This window comes from Nanorana parkeri, unplaced genomic scaffold, assembly GCF_000935625.1.
Source record: "Nanorana parkeri isolate BGI_ZX_2015 unplaced genomic scaffold, ASM93562v1 scaffold726, whole genome shotgun sequence".
Classification (NCBI taxonomy): Eukaryota; Metazoa; Chordata; class Amphibia; order Anura; family Dicroglossidae; genus Nanorana; species Nanorana parkeri.
In genome coordinates, this window is record NW_017306994.1 from 568,264 (window position 1) to 579,076 (window position 10,813).

The 10,813-nt window shown below is 41.7% G+C and overlaps 1 pseudogene; it reads left to right on the top strand.

Moving 5' to 3' along the window:
* Positions 1 to 10,813, top strand: part of LOC108793172 — a 27,337-nt pseudogene that overhangs the window by 261 nt on the left and 16,263 nt on the right.

The window sequence follows — 10,813 nt, forward strand, 5'->3', positions numbered from 1 at the left end:
ACCGCTGCCGCCCCTCGGCGCTCTGCTGCCCCGAGGCCGGGCCTCGGTGGCCTTGTGGGAAATCCGGGCCTGATGGCAATGGGAAATTCAGGATTCTCCATGTCTGTCTACCAGTTGTAAAATATGTTTTATGAATGTAATGTCAAATATTGCTGGTGCGCCAGGTATTTGGCACATGGAAAGCCTAATTCGCTGATGTGGCTATAACAATTCACATCTAAGCATGACCAAACACTATGCAATCTGATTGTGCCATATCCTTCAGATCTACCATGTACTGTGTGCCACAAGGGTCAGTCCTCCCAGGGAGTATGCAGAGCCTCCCTGACCAACTGAAAGATTCCATTGCTGAAATATAAGCACACAGAGAACTTGCCACATCCAGTTCATGCAGATCTTGTGAGTTGGGTTGATACTCGAAGGTTGGTAGAATTCAATCATGATTGGTGTGGTAGCTCAAGCCTCAAAGCTACCTTGGGTACAAACCCATGAACTTGTTGCATGACAACCTTGTAAGGGTAGAACATAATGTAGGGCTCAGTGTAACGCAGATCGTCTATTCTGGAGGTTCTGCTAGCCAACATCGCTGCTACTAGAAACAAGGTGTTGACGTCAAATCCAAGATACAACAGGATTTGACCCAAGAAAGTGGAGGGTTGGGCAGGAAGTTTAGGAGCAGAGGTAAGACCCATTGAGCAAACCTGTCCTTCTCGGGAGGCCTTAGCCTCACTATGGCCTTCATGAAGATAATCCCCAAGGAATCCTCCAACCACCTTGAGTTGGTCATTGCAGAGTATGCGTAAACACAAGCCCAAATATAAGCCCTTGTTTACAAAGTCCAGCAATTGGGTAGTCCTGAGGATTAAGTGGATTGAATGCCTTTCCTGTTGCAGAGGCGGCAAACCTGTCACACACTGTATAGTGGACTGCACTAGTAGAACGTTTTCTGGCCCTGAGCAAAGTGGTAACTACTGAGGATGAGCTGCCCTAGGTGGACAGACTCCTTCTCTCAACCTCCAGGCCCTCAAAAGCAAATGGGTTGGCTGTGGGTGAAGGGCATGATATTAGACCAACATGGACACATTAGGAATGGTGAGGACAGATGCTAAGCTGGATGAGGATAGACAACCACAACCTCTGGGGCCAGTATGTAAGGACAGCCAGAATCTCCACCCTCTTAGACAGATGGTTCACCTGGAATATTAGAGGTCCTTCAGTTACAGACCACGACCACATCCAGGAGAGGCTGATCCTGGATGGACGCCCCTTGAAAGTGATAGGTGAGAGAATGGTTAGCCTGTGAATAGGTTGAGGACAAAAATTATAATGAGGGGGCTATGTCTGGGGAAAACATTTATAGCTATCACTAGTGGGTAGCTATGGGCAGAGCCACTACCAAATGTATGCTGCTATGTTGGCCCCAAGTGTCTATTCTTATGCTTGAAACCAGACAAAAAACATTTTCAGAAATGCCAGCCAACATATTTTTCTCAGCATAGGTTTCCTTTACATTTATATAGCGTATCTTGAGCGTGCAAGCACATTTATAAGTGCATGTGCATTTATAGGTTGAGCTATACAGTGCTAATGCATGAGTATACTGTATATATTTTTTTTTTCAAATTCTTTATTTATAAAGGCAAGCAAGGCACACACCACAGATACAGCCAAGTACAGGATAGGCGGAGTCCTCCGCAGCTACAATCAAACTGGTATGAAATGGGGACTACCCACTAACGGTAGCATGGGCGAGGGTGTCGGGGAGAAGGCAGAAGCAGCAAATATGCCACTGGTTGCTCTCATTGTAGCCCCCACCAGCGGGTTCGTCCATTGCGACATTGGCAGAGCAGGGCGAATCCACAGTATGCCCCACAATGGAAAGGGGCAGGTCTCCTGTTCCAATGCCACCCACAACTTGTGATGTGCATTACAGCACCAATCCACCAATATATACACACACACATATATATACGCATATACATGACGAGGACATCAAAGTCGGCTCCCATCAGCCGACTTAAGGTGCCACAGAGGCCACAGAGGACCACCCCCCGCCGCCCACAAAAAAAGTAGGGGGTCGTCTAATACGCCGTGTCGTCTTATACGCTGGCAAATACGGTAATTGTGAGGGATGAGCTGATGGAAGAAGTAATAATACAGTTATTATATTGAGGTAATATAGACTTCCCTGTAGAGATGTGTTTTCAAGGATCGCCTAAAGGTGGACAGAGTAGGAGATATGTGGACAGATTGGGGTAGGGAGTTCCAAAGGATGGGAGAGGCTTTGGAGGACTCCTAGAGTCGAGCTTGGGAGGAGGTCATGAGGGAGCTAAAGAACAGGAGGTCTTGAAAGGTGCAAGAGGACGGTTTGGGTGATATGAGATGAGGTCGGTGATGTAGCTTGGGGGCAGAGTTGTAGATGGCTTTGTATGTTATTGTTAGTATTTTGAATTCTATTAAAGTGGGAGCAGGATAGACAGAGAGGGGTGGTTGTGAAACTGAACATTTAGTAATATAGATGAGCCTGGCAGCAGCATTTATGGTAGACTGAAGGGGGGGATAGCTTGTGTAGTGGTAGGCCAATGAGGAGGGAGTCACAGTAGTCGAGGTGCAAAATTACAAGGGAGTGATTTGTTAAAAAGGGGTGAATTTTGTGAATGTTGCGGAGGTTAAGCGATTGGATGTGAGGATGAAAAATTTTAAGGTAAAATTGATTGCAGGTTTGCTTGAGGGCATGATAGATTTGTATGATTTCATATAGTTGTGTGAAGAGAGACAGTGTGAACCTGAGGGTCCTTCATACATCCAGGAATGTATTCAATTTTTCCTTTACAGTGGTCCTTAAATGTATAGTTGTTTTTTCTCCATGGTTAGCAGAAAATAACATTTTGCATCACCATTGTTTTGTGGAGTTCTTATAATGAATAATGTTTTGTTTTTCAGTTCCTTGCTCAGATTTTTGTATATTCCATTAGCATTGTGAGCTCAATATTCTGTGGCCATTTGGGGAAGATTGAACTTGACTCAGTAATACTTGCTGTAGCCGTAAGTATTAAGTGTATACCCAAAGCAAGTTTTCAAATTCTTTTTTTACTTTGATGTAATTGCTGGCAAGTTGAATCGCAGCTTGTATCCTAAATGTCTTAGGAATTATTGCAGTGCGACCCATGTAGCGGATTTCCCACTTTCACCCAGTTGCCAAAATCATTACATTTCCCGATGATTGAGCAACAGTGTTAAGGAATTAGGGCCTCATTCACACTGCCGCACATGTACGTGCGTATTGTACCATATGCAACATATGCAAATAAATGGCTCCATACACATAGCCGCGTATGGAGCCGTATATTTGCATGGCGTATATATGCGCAAAAACAGAATGGAACCGGGATGTGTCCGGGCAGTGCATGTCTGCGTATTTTAATGCGCATACGCATGTTTGCATGTGTATATGCGTACAGTTCATTAAAATTTCCATTAGGAATGATGCATTCTTGGAATGCAAATAGTGCACGCATATACGCACATACGCTTGTATATACGCAATATACAATTTTGCTTGCGTTGTGTGTAAATGAGGCCTAAGGGTTTGTATGCCAAACTGACACTAAAGCTTGGCCTTGTGAGAGAGTTTTGGAGTGCTTTAACAAAATATTTCTTTACACTTTTGCCTAAACACGTAGGGGTCTATTCACAAAAGGCTGAAGCGTTTGGAGAAGGCCGGAGAAGTGAACAATCTAGGACAATATGGCTGAACTAGAAAGTGAGCTGAATTGGAGAATTTTTCTGAATCGGCTATTTTGGCCTAGATTGTTCACTTCTCCTGCCTTCTCCAAACTCTTCACCTGTTTGTGAATAGACCCCTTAGTCATCATGTTTCCAAACAGCTGCTCCAACTCTATCGGCTTGGCTTTCCTGAACTTCCTGTCCAGTAAAAGATCACAAGGGACAGAGAAGACTCCAGCAGTTGTCCATCTACAAGCCTTGAAAAGGGTGACGGGAGTAGAAGAGCAGGGGGGAGGGAAGTGTCTTTCCCTGCTGTGCCTGTATGGAGACATACATAGCTTACTAGCACACACACACGGGTAGCTCCATAGGACCCTGCAGGGGAAAGGAGCCACCCTAAAACAGGATATCAAGACCAGTGCTCTGGGGACCAGCTGCAGGAAACTAAAACTTTTAAACATCAGTAAGCAGCATCCATTGTAAGTGATTTCATCAGCATTTGAAATAACTGAAAACATTTTGACTTTAATATCACTTTAAATGCACCTTCATGAGAACTTGTGAAGAGCCAAGTATATTGAGGCATCAATCAATGAGCAGTAATCTTTCACTGTCTTATCCACTCCCAATTTGTAAACATTTCTTATGACCCAGTGTTAAGGTCATACCGATGAATTGAGTACCAGGGATAACAGTTTAATAACTCTTTTTCTTAACAGGTTATCAATGTTACAGGGGTATCGGTTGGCTCAGGTTTATCCTCCGCATGTGATACACTTATGTCTCAGGTATGCTGAGTTGTACAAATAAAAATGTTTACTTGCATAAAGTAATATTTGTTCACAGAATAGTTTAAACATGGCCATTTGAGTCAGATGGGTTAGTGCGGAACCCAAGGCAAATGGAAAATGTACCCTTTTGTTCAGTTAATTGATAAAGACCTTGAAACTCCTGTACACAAGAATCAGGCCATGAGTGGGAACACACAGAACAAACATTCACAGAGATTTGGCTCTGTGAATTGTTTATAAATAGACCCCCATATAATTGTATCAAATGTACTCACTGAAACATAAGCTGTAACCTTGTTCCCTTTAAATAGTCAGCCCAGCTCTTTAAATAAGAACTCCAGGATTTATTAAAATGAACCCTTGCAGTGGGGCTATCCCCGCATCGCAAGGGTTAAGTGCTTGTTTTTGTCTACAGGCGAAAATAAAGAAGAAATAATCACTTCTGTCCCGCAGCAATGACCCCTCACCTCTCTCTCCCCCTCAGCTCCAGCTGTGGTATGTCACTTGGCATTCCTCACGTCTAATAGACCTGCATTAGATATGATGATGGGTCCTTAGATCGCTGGAGCCCAGGGGAGTAGGGGCTGCTGGGACCGGTTTTGGAGCCAGGCAGGACAGAGGATCAGGTGAGTATATTTTCTTTATTTTCATCCCTAGACCAAAAGGAGCAGTTAACCCTTGCAGTGCAGGGGTAGCCCAACTGCAAGGGTTAGTTTTAATAAATCCTGGAGTTTTTTTTAAAGAACAAAGCAGTACAACATGACAACCCTTCCCCACTTTGTTCAAAATAAAAAATAAAAAAAGAAAAGATTTTATATAAGTATATATGTGCTGTATATAGTTATTATTTGAAAAAAAGACTAAAAAATGATCATATGACCTATTTATGAATGCATCTTCACATTCTAGTAAGCAGAAAATGATACCCCCCAGGAAATAATACTTTTTTTATAGAGAACAAGTGTCTTTTGGAAATCAGAAAATACAGTACGAGCTCTTAATATATTGTTTCCTGTTATGTCATATGATGAGATCACTTGATTTTGATCATGGCACAAGATTTCTTTTGGATTGTGATAGGGCTGCAACAACTAATCGACATAATCGATTATAATCGATTATTGAAAAAGTTGTCAACTTTTTCAAATCATTTCTTCTCATACTCTTCTAGACCTATGGGGGGAAAAATCTGAAGCGTGTGGGCATAGTTCTGCAGAGAGGAATTCTTATCCTGATGCTGTGTTGCTTACCCTGCTGGGCCATATTCATTAATACAGAGCAGGTGCTGCTGCTTTGCAGACAAAATCCAAATGTTGCCAGGTGAGTAGAGCTTTGATGTATATTATTACATAATGTGCCAAGGTATTGATGAAAGACCAATGTTTGCCCTCGGAGTGATACCATTTACTTTTTAACACAATAGATGGACGATGCAAGCTCTTAAAATATATGTTAGGTTTCTTCATTAGGCGTGATACAGTACTGAATGTGCAACCCACATATTTATATGCAAAACATCATACATACAATTGCTGTAGCCCACCTGCTTCAAGGTTCAATGTGCTGTGTGTTCAGAGATGGTATTCTGCATACTTTGGATGTAACGAGTGGTTATTTGAGTTACTGCTGCCATTTTATCAGCTTGAACTAGTCTGACGATTTTCCTCTGACCTCTGGCATCAACAAGGTATTCTTGCCTAGAGAGCTGCTGCTCAATGGATATTTTCTCTTTTTCAGACCATTCTCTGTAAACCCGAGAGATGGTTAAAATCTCAGTAGATCAGCAGTTGCTGAAATACTCAAACCAGCCCATCTGGCACCAACAACCCTGCCATATTCAAAGTCACCTAAATCACCTTTCTTCCCATTCTGATGCTCGGTTTGAACTTCAGCAGACCATCTTGACCATGTCTACATGCCTAAATGTATTGAGTTACTGCCATGTGATTGGCTGATCAGATATTTGTGTTAACAAGCAGTTGACAAGGTGTACCTAATAAAGCGCCCAGTGAGTGTATATCAACCCTCAGACTTGTACTTATATATGTGTAGGCGAAAAGGACAATCCCTGCACTGTGTTTTTTATTTAAACAGTGTGTTACAGGAATGCTGGTTTCTTTCTGAATATGTGCATTCATTGTGGAGGAGTTGTACTTTAATTTAGTTACATTTCTCTGAAGGTGCTTCAAATGATTGTTTTTTTTCTGTGATGTCAGAACAGATCAGGTTAAACATTAATTGGAGTTGAAAAATTTCTGTCTTTGAATATTATCTCTTCCGAAGTCCATAGTGCTTGTAAACCTAACATTCTAGAATCAATGGTTAAATGAAAACAATGGCACTGATAATAGCTACATTACACCACCAAAATTGTGCCAGATTACCAACACTAAAAATTCAATTTTCAAGCTTTTGCAATTTGGAAATATTCTGTTAGAGCTAATGTGTGGCACATAGGTCAGTGGTTGCTTCTATCAGAGCATAATCACACAGGTTTTTCATTGCATGGAAGAATCACTTTAATGATCGATTACAGTTTTTTTTTACACCCTCCTTTCCATCACAGCTGCTAAATTCTAATAGTTGCATTTTGACACAGCACAGGATAATGTTAGAGGCAAGAATGTATTTCTGATAGAGATAGACCCTCTAATATTTCTTAAGTACATATCATGAAACAAAACCATGTATGTGGCTTTTTAGGTGCTATTCAATGTACAACCTCATGACTAAAGTTTAAAATCATATTTATTTGTAGAACATTTAATTAAAAACACATCGTCATAAAGACAAACTGTTATTTTGTGTCCATGATATCAAATATCAATTTCTTAAGTATTTATAAGTTCAGATAATAAATCTCTGGGAAAAAAATGGCCATTACGAGTAGAACTGTGGTGATCACTTAGGGAACAGTCAGTTATCTGATGATTTGTAGTAATCCAGAAAAGGTACACCCATAAATGGCCATGACGTAGAAAGTAATAAAGGTTAATTTATCACCAAACCTTCTGAGAGAGAATGTTTTTGAGTTTATTCATCTGTTAACTATTACCTGATTGCAGAGACAACCTCCATAACTTTTGACTTTGCACTGCGTATATTGTTAGATTTCTAGCTAAGGAAATGCTAGACGTAACGTGCAATGTCCTTCTTCTTTTATAGGTTAACCCAGAAATATGTAATGATTTTCATCCCCGCTCTTCCTGTAAGTTCTGTATATTATACATTGGTGTTGTAGATTGACATAAATGCAGATAATAATAGGAAACCACGTATATTAAAGCCAAACTTCAGCAAAAAAAAAAAAAAGGTTTTAGTTTTTAGCAAAGCAAGGGAGGGATAGCTCTGTCAGATTTATTTTCAAATTGAAAGCTTTATTTGAGAAGAGCAGAAGAAACAAACCTAAATATAACAAAACCATCTCCAAGATTACACAGTAATATACACATGTACATTGGTTGGTTCTAACAAAAGAAAAAAACATACTGCATCTTAGAGAAGACTAGGCCACCAAAGTGCAAAGGATAGAACGACTCTCATACCCAGGTTTTTACTGCTTATTTATCAAGAAGAAAGGCACAAAAGAAGAGAGAATAATCCCCAATCAGTGTGGAGAAAGAGAAAAGCAAAGGGGGGAAAGAAAGGATGGCAGAGCTAAGATGGTACAAAGAAGGAGGAGCATAAGAAGAGGAGAATTTGGGAGAAAGGTGAAATCTGGGATAAGGACCCTGTGATGCAATTAAGGCAGTGTATAGATAAGGTAGGGGTGATGAGGAGTAGGGTGGTAGGGCCAAAGGGCACAAGGACAGAAGGTTCTAGGTTGATCACCACTCACTCAACCTGGCCTTCGAAACCGCTGTTAGTTTTATTTCCTTACTGAAAAAGAGTGCTGGAGTGTTGGCCCCCCGTGCCCGAGTATTTCAATCTGATAGCTATTCCAAGTGTGTATTAGACCCTGACATGAGCCCTTGGAGTCTCAAGGTTTGTAGAAAAAAAGTAGCGCCAAAGAATTGTTGACAGCCTAGATAAAATGTATTTGTCATGGTAATCATGTAAAAACAGCCAACATTTCAGGGATTTCAAAGGGGCCGCATTCAACAGAGCATAATGATGCTAAACTGCTAAGGAAGGATGGGGAAAAAATATTTCTGGAAATCCAGGGGTTGCAATTTATTAACCGCTCTGGTCGCTGGTTTAGCAAGCCCCTTGGAACCCTTGAAATTTGTTTTGTCTTTTACAGGATTACTGTAACAAGTATCTTTAAAACCTTATGAGGACTGTCAACCAAACTTTGGCACTTTCTTTTTCTACAAACCACAAGGTTTTCCTTGCTGTTGCTGCCTGTCCCTTAATTAAGAAGATTCCATCTTCTTGGGGTCACAGACAAAAGCAAACATTTTTTAGTAGAGTGAGGAACGGTTACAATGCTTTTATGGCAGTGCCATGCTTTTCTGGCCCAGCGACACCCACTCCTATTTTTAATACAGGAGTTCTTAGTGATGGGAAATTATGGAAAACATGGGGTCACAGACGGATATAACCTACTGCTACAATGATATCCCCTGGCAGGTGATACAGACTCACCCGAGGTACAGAGTCTAAGCAACAGCCAGTTTTTACCAGAGCTCCTGATGGTGGAGATGGGTTTTGCTACTTACTGGGCCCCCAGTATTGCCTTACCAAGGGATGAGCATGACAATAGGGCTTCAATGAGGAGACAGTACCCTGGAGCGTGGTCATGAAAAGGTAGAGATCTGACAAGAGAACTAGAGAATGGTTGGACGGTCTGGCCCAGCAGCCAGTAGGTAGCAGACAAAGTCAGGTGACAAGAGCATAGTCTGATCCAGGCAGGGGTCAAGGCAAGCGGCTAACAGAGAGTTGTCAGATGGTCCAGGTTGGCAGCGAGTAATCAGTCGGTAGGGCAGCAGACAAGAGTGTAATTGGGTTTAGGCAGAAGATCAGGACAGGCAGCAAGTGAAGAGGAGTCAGATGGTCCAGGTCAGCAACAGGAAACAAACAGTGTTATAGCTCTTGCACATTCAGGAAGCCGGCTTGAAGACACAGCACCAGCCCCTTGCAGAGCTGTTGCTTAAATACCTCTCTGAATTAGAAGCATCTGGTCCGGATTCTATGAATATCATTGGCCTTGCCGGCCTGGATTCTATGAGGGTCATCAGATGTAATGGCAGGGCTCCTGTGAATACCAATAGAGGTACTGGCGGGTCTTCTGGAAGTCCTGGCTGGGATTCTCAATGAAGGTCTATAAAACCTGGCAGGGACTCTGCGTGTGCTATAGCACCTACTCTACCAGGTGTTAGGCATTAAAAAGGAAACCAAATTCCCACGGCTGACTATAAAATAATATTCTGCGTTAAAGAATAATAACATTGTTTTCTGTAATATGTTTGAAGTGTTCACATATTATGAAAAGGAGTGTGGTCTATAATGCAGGCCACTCGGATCGATCTTCTAACCCAAACTATAGGCAACATTTTTCTACTTTGTTAGGGAAGTATCTTTAAAAATCTTTAAAAACCTTGTTCTTGCTAAATGTATTTTGAAGAAGTTTGTTCTGAAATGAAACTTGTATTTGCAGGCAGTTTTCCTGTTCCAGCTGCAGATACGATATTTACAGAACCAGGTATCTCCCTATAATTTACATTGTTTTTTTATGTGGCTGAGTGTTTGCTTTCTGTGTGTTTTTATACTGAACTTTGAGTGTATTATAAAGGTGCTTCTATCACTGGTCACAGCAAGGAAAGTAATCGCTGTAGTGCTGTGCTACTGCTGACATTGTATTACTGCCAAATTAATGACACAGTTTGTTTAGTCTCTTCTGACTGTTTTCAGCACCATGACAGGGGACTAGATAACAGGTTGTGACAGTGGTGTTTGTGCTGCCACTCCAAACATACAAGCCACACCATATTGGAGAGGTGAAGCTTAGTGGAAAAGGGGATCAGTGGATCAGTGAAAGGTCTACTGGGCTGGGCGTTGAGCCACAGGACACAGTGTACACAGTGCAGAGCAATATGGAATGAATGACTAAAGCTGACCATACATGTTAAGATTGTAACCATTAAACCTGGCTCCTTTGATTCTTCAGTTGAAGTTTGTCGAGTCAGGTGGTGTTGGCGGGCCACCCAAACAGTCACAGACATGGTCTGATGTATGCCTGTCTGCCATCCACACTATGGCTCCATTCTCACATGAGCGTTTTTCCACATGGATTCGCGCATACGAATATGCGCGGAAACGCGCTAAACATAAAAACCAATGCATTGCAATGTGCA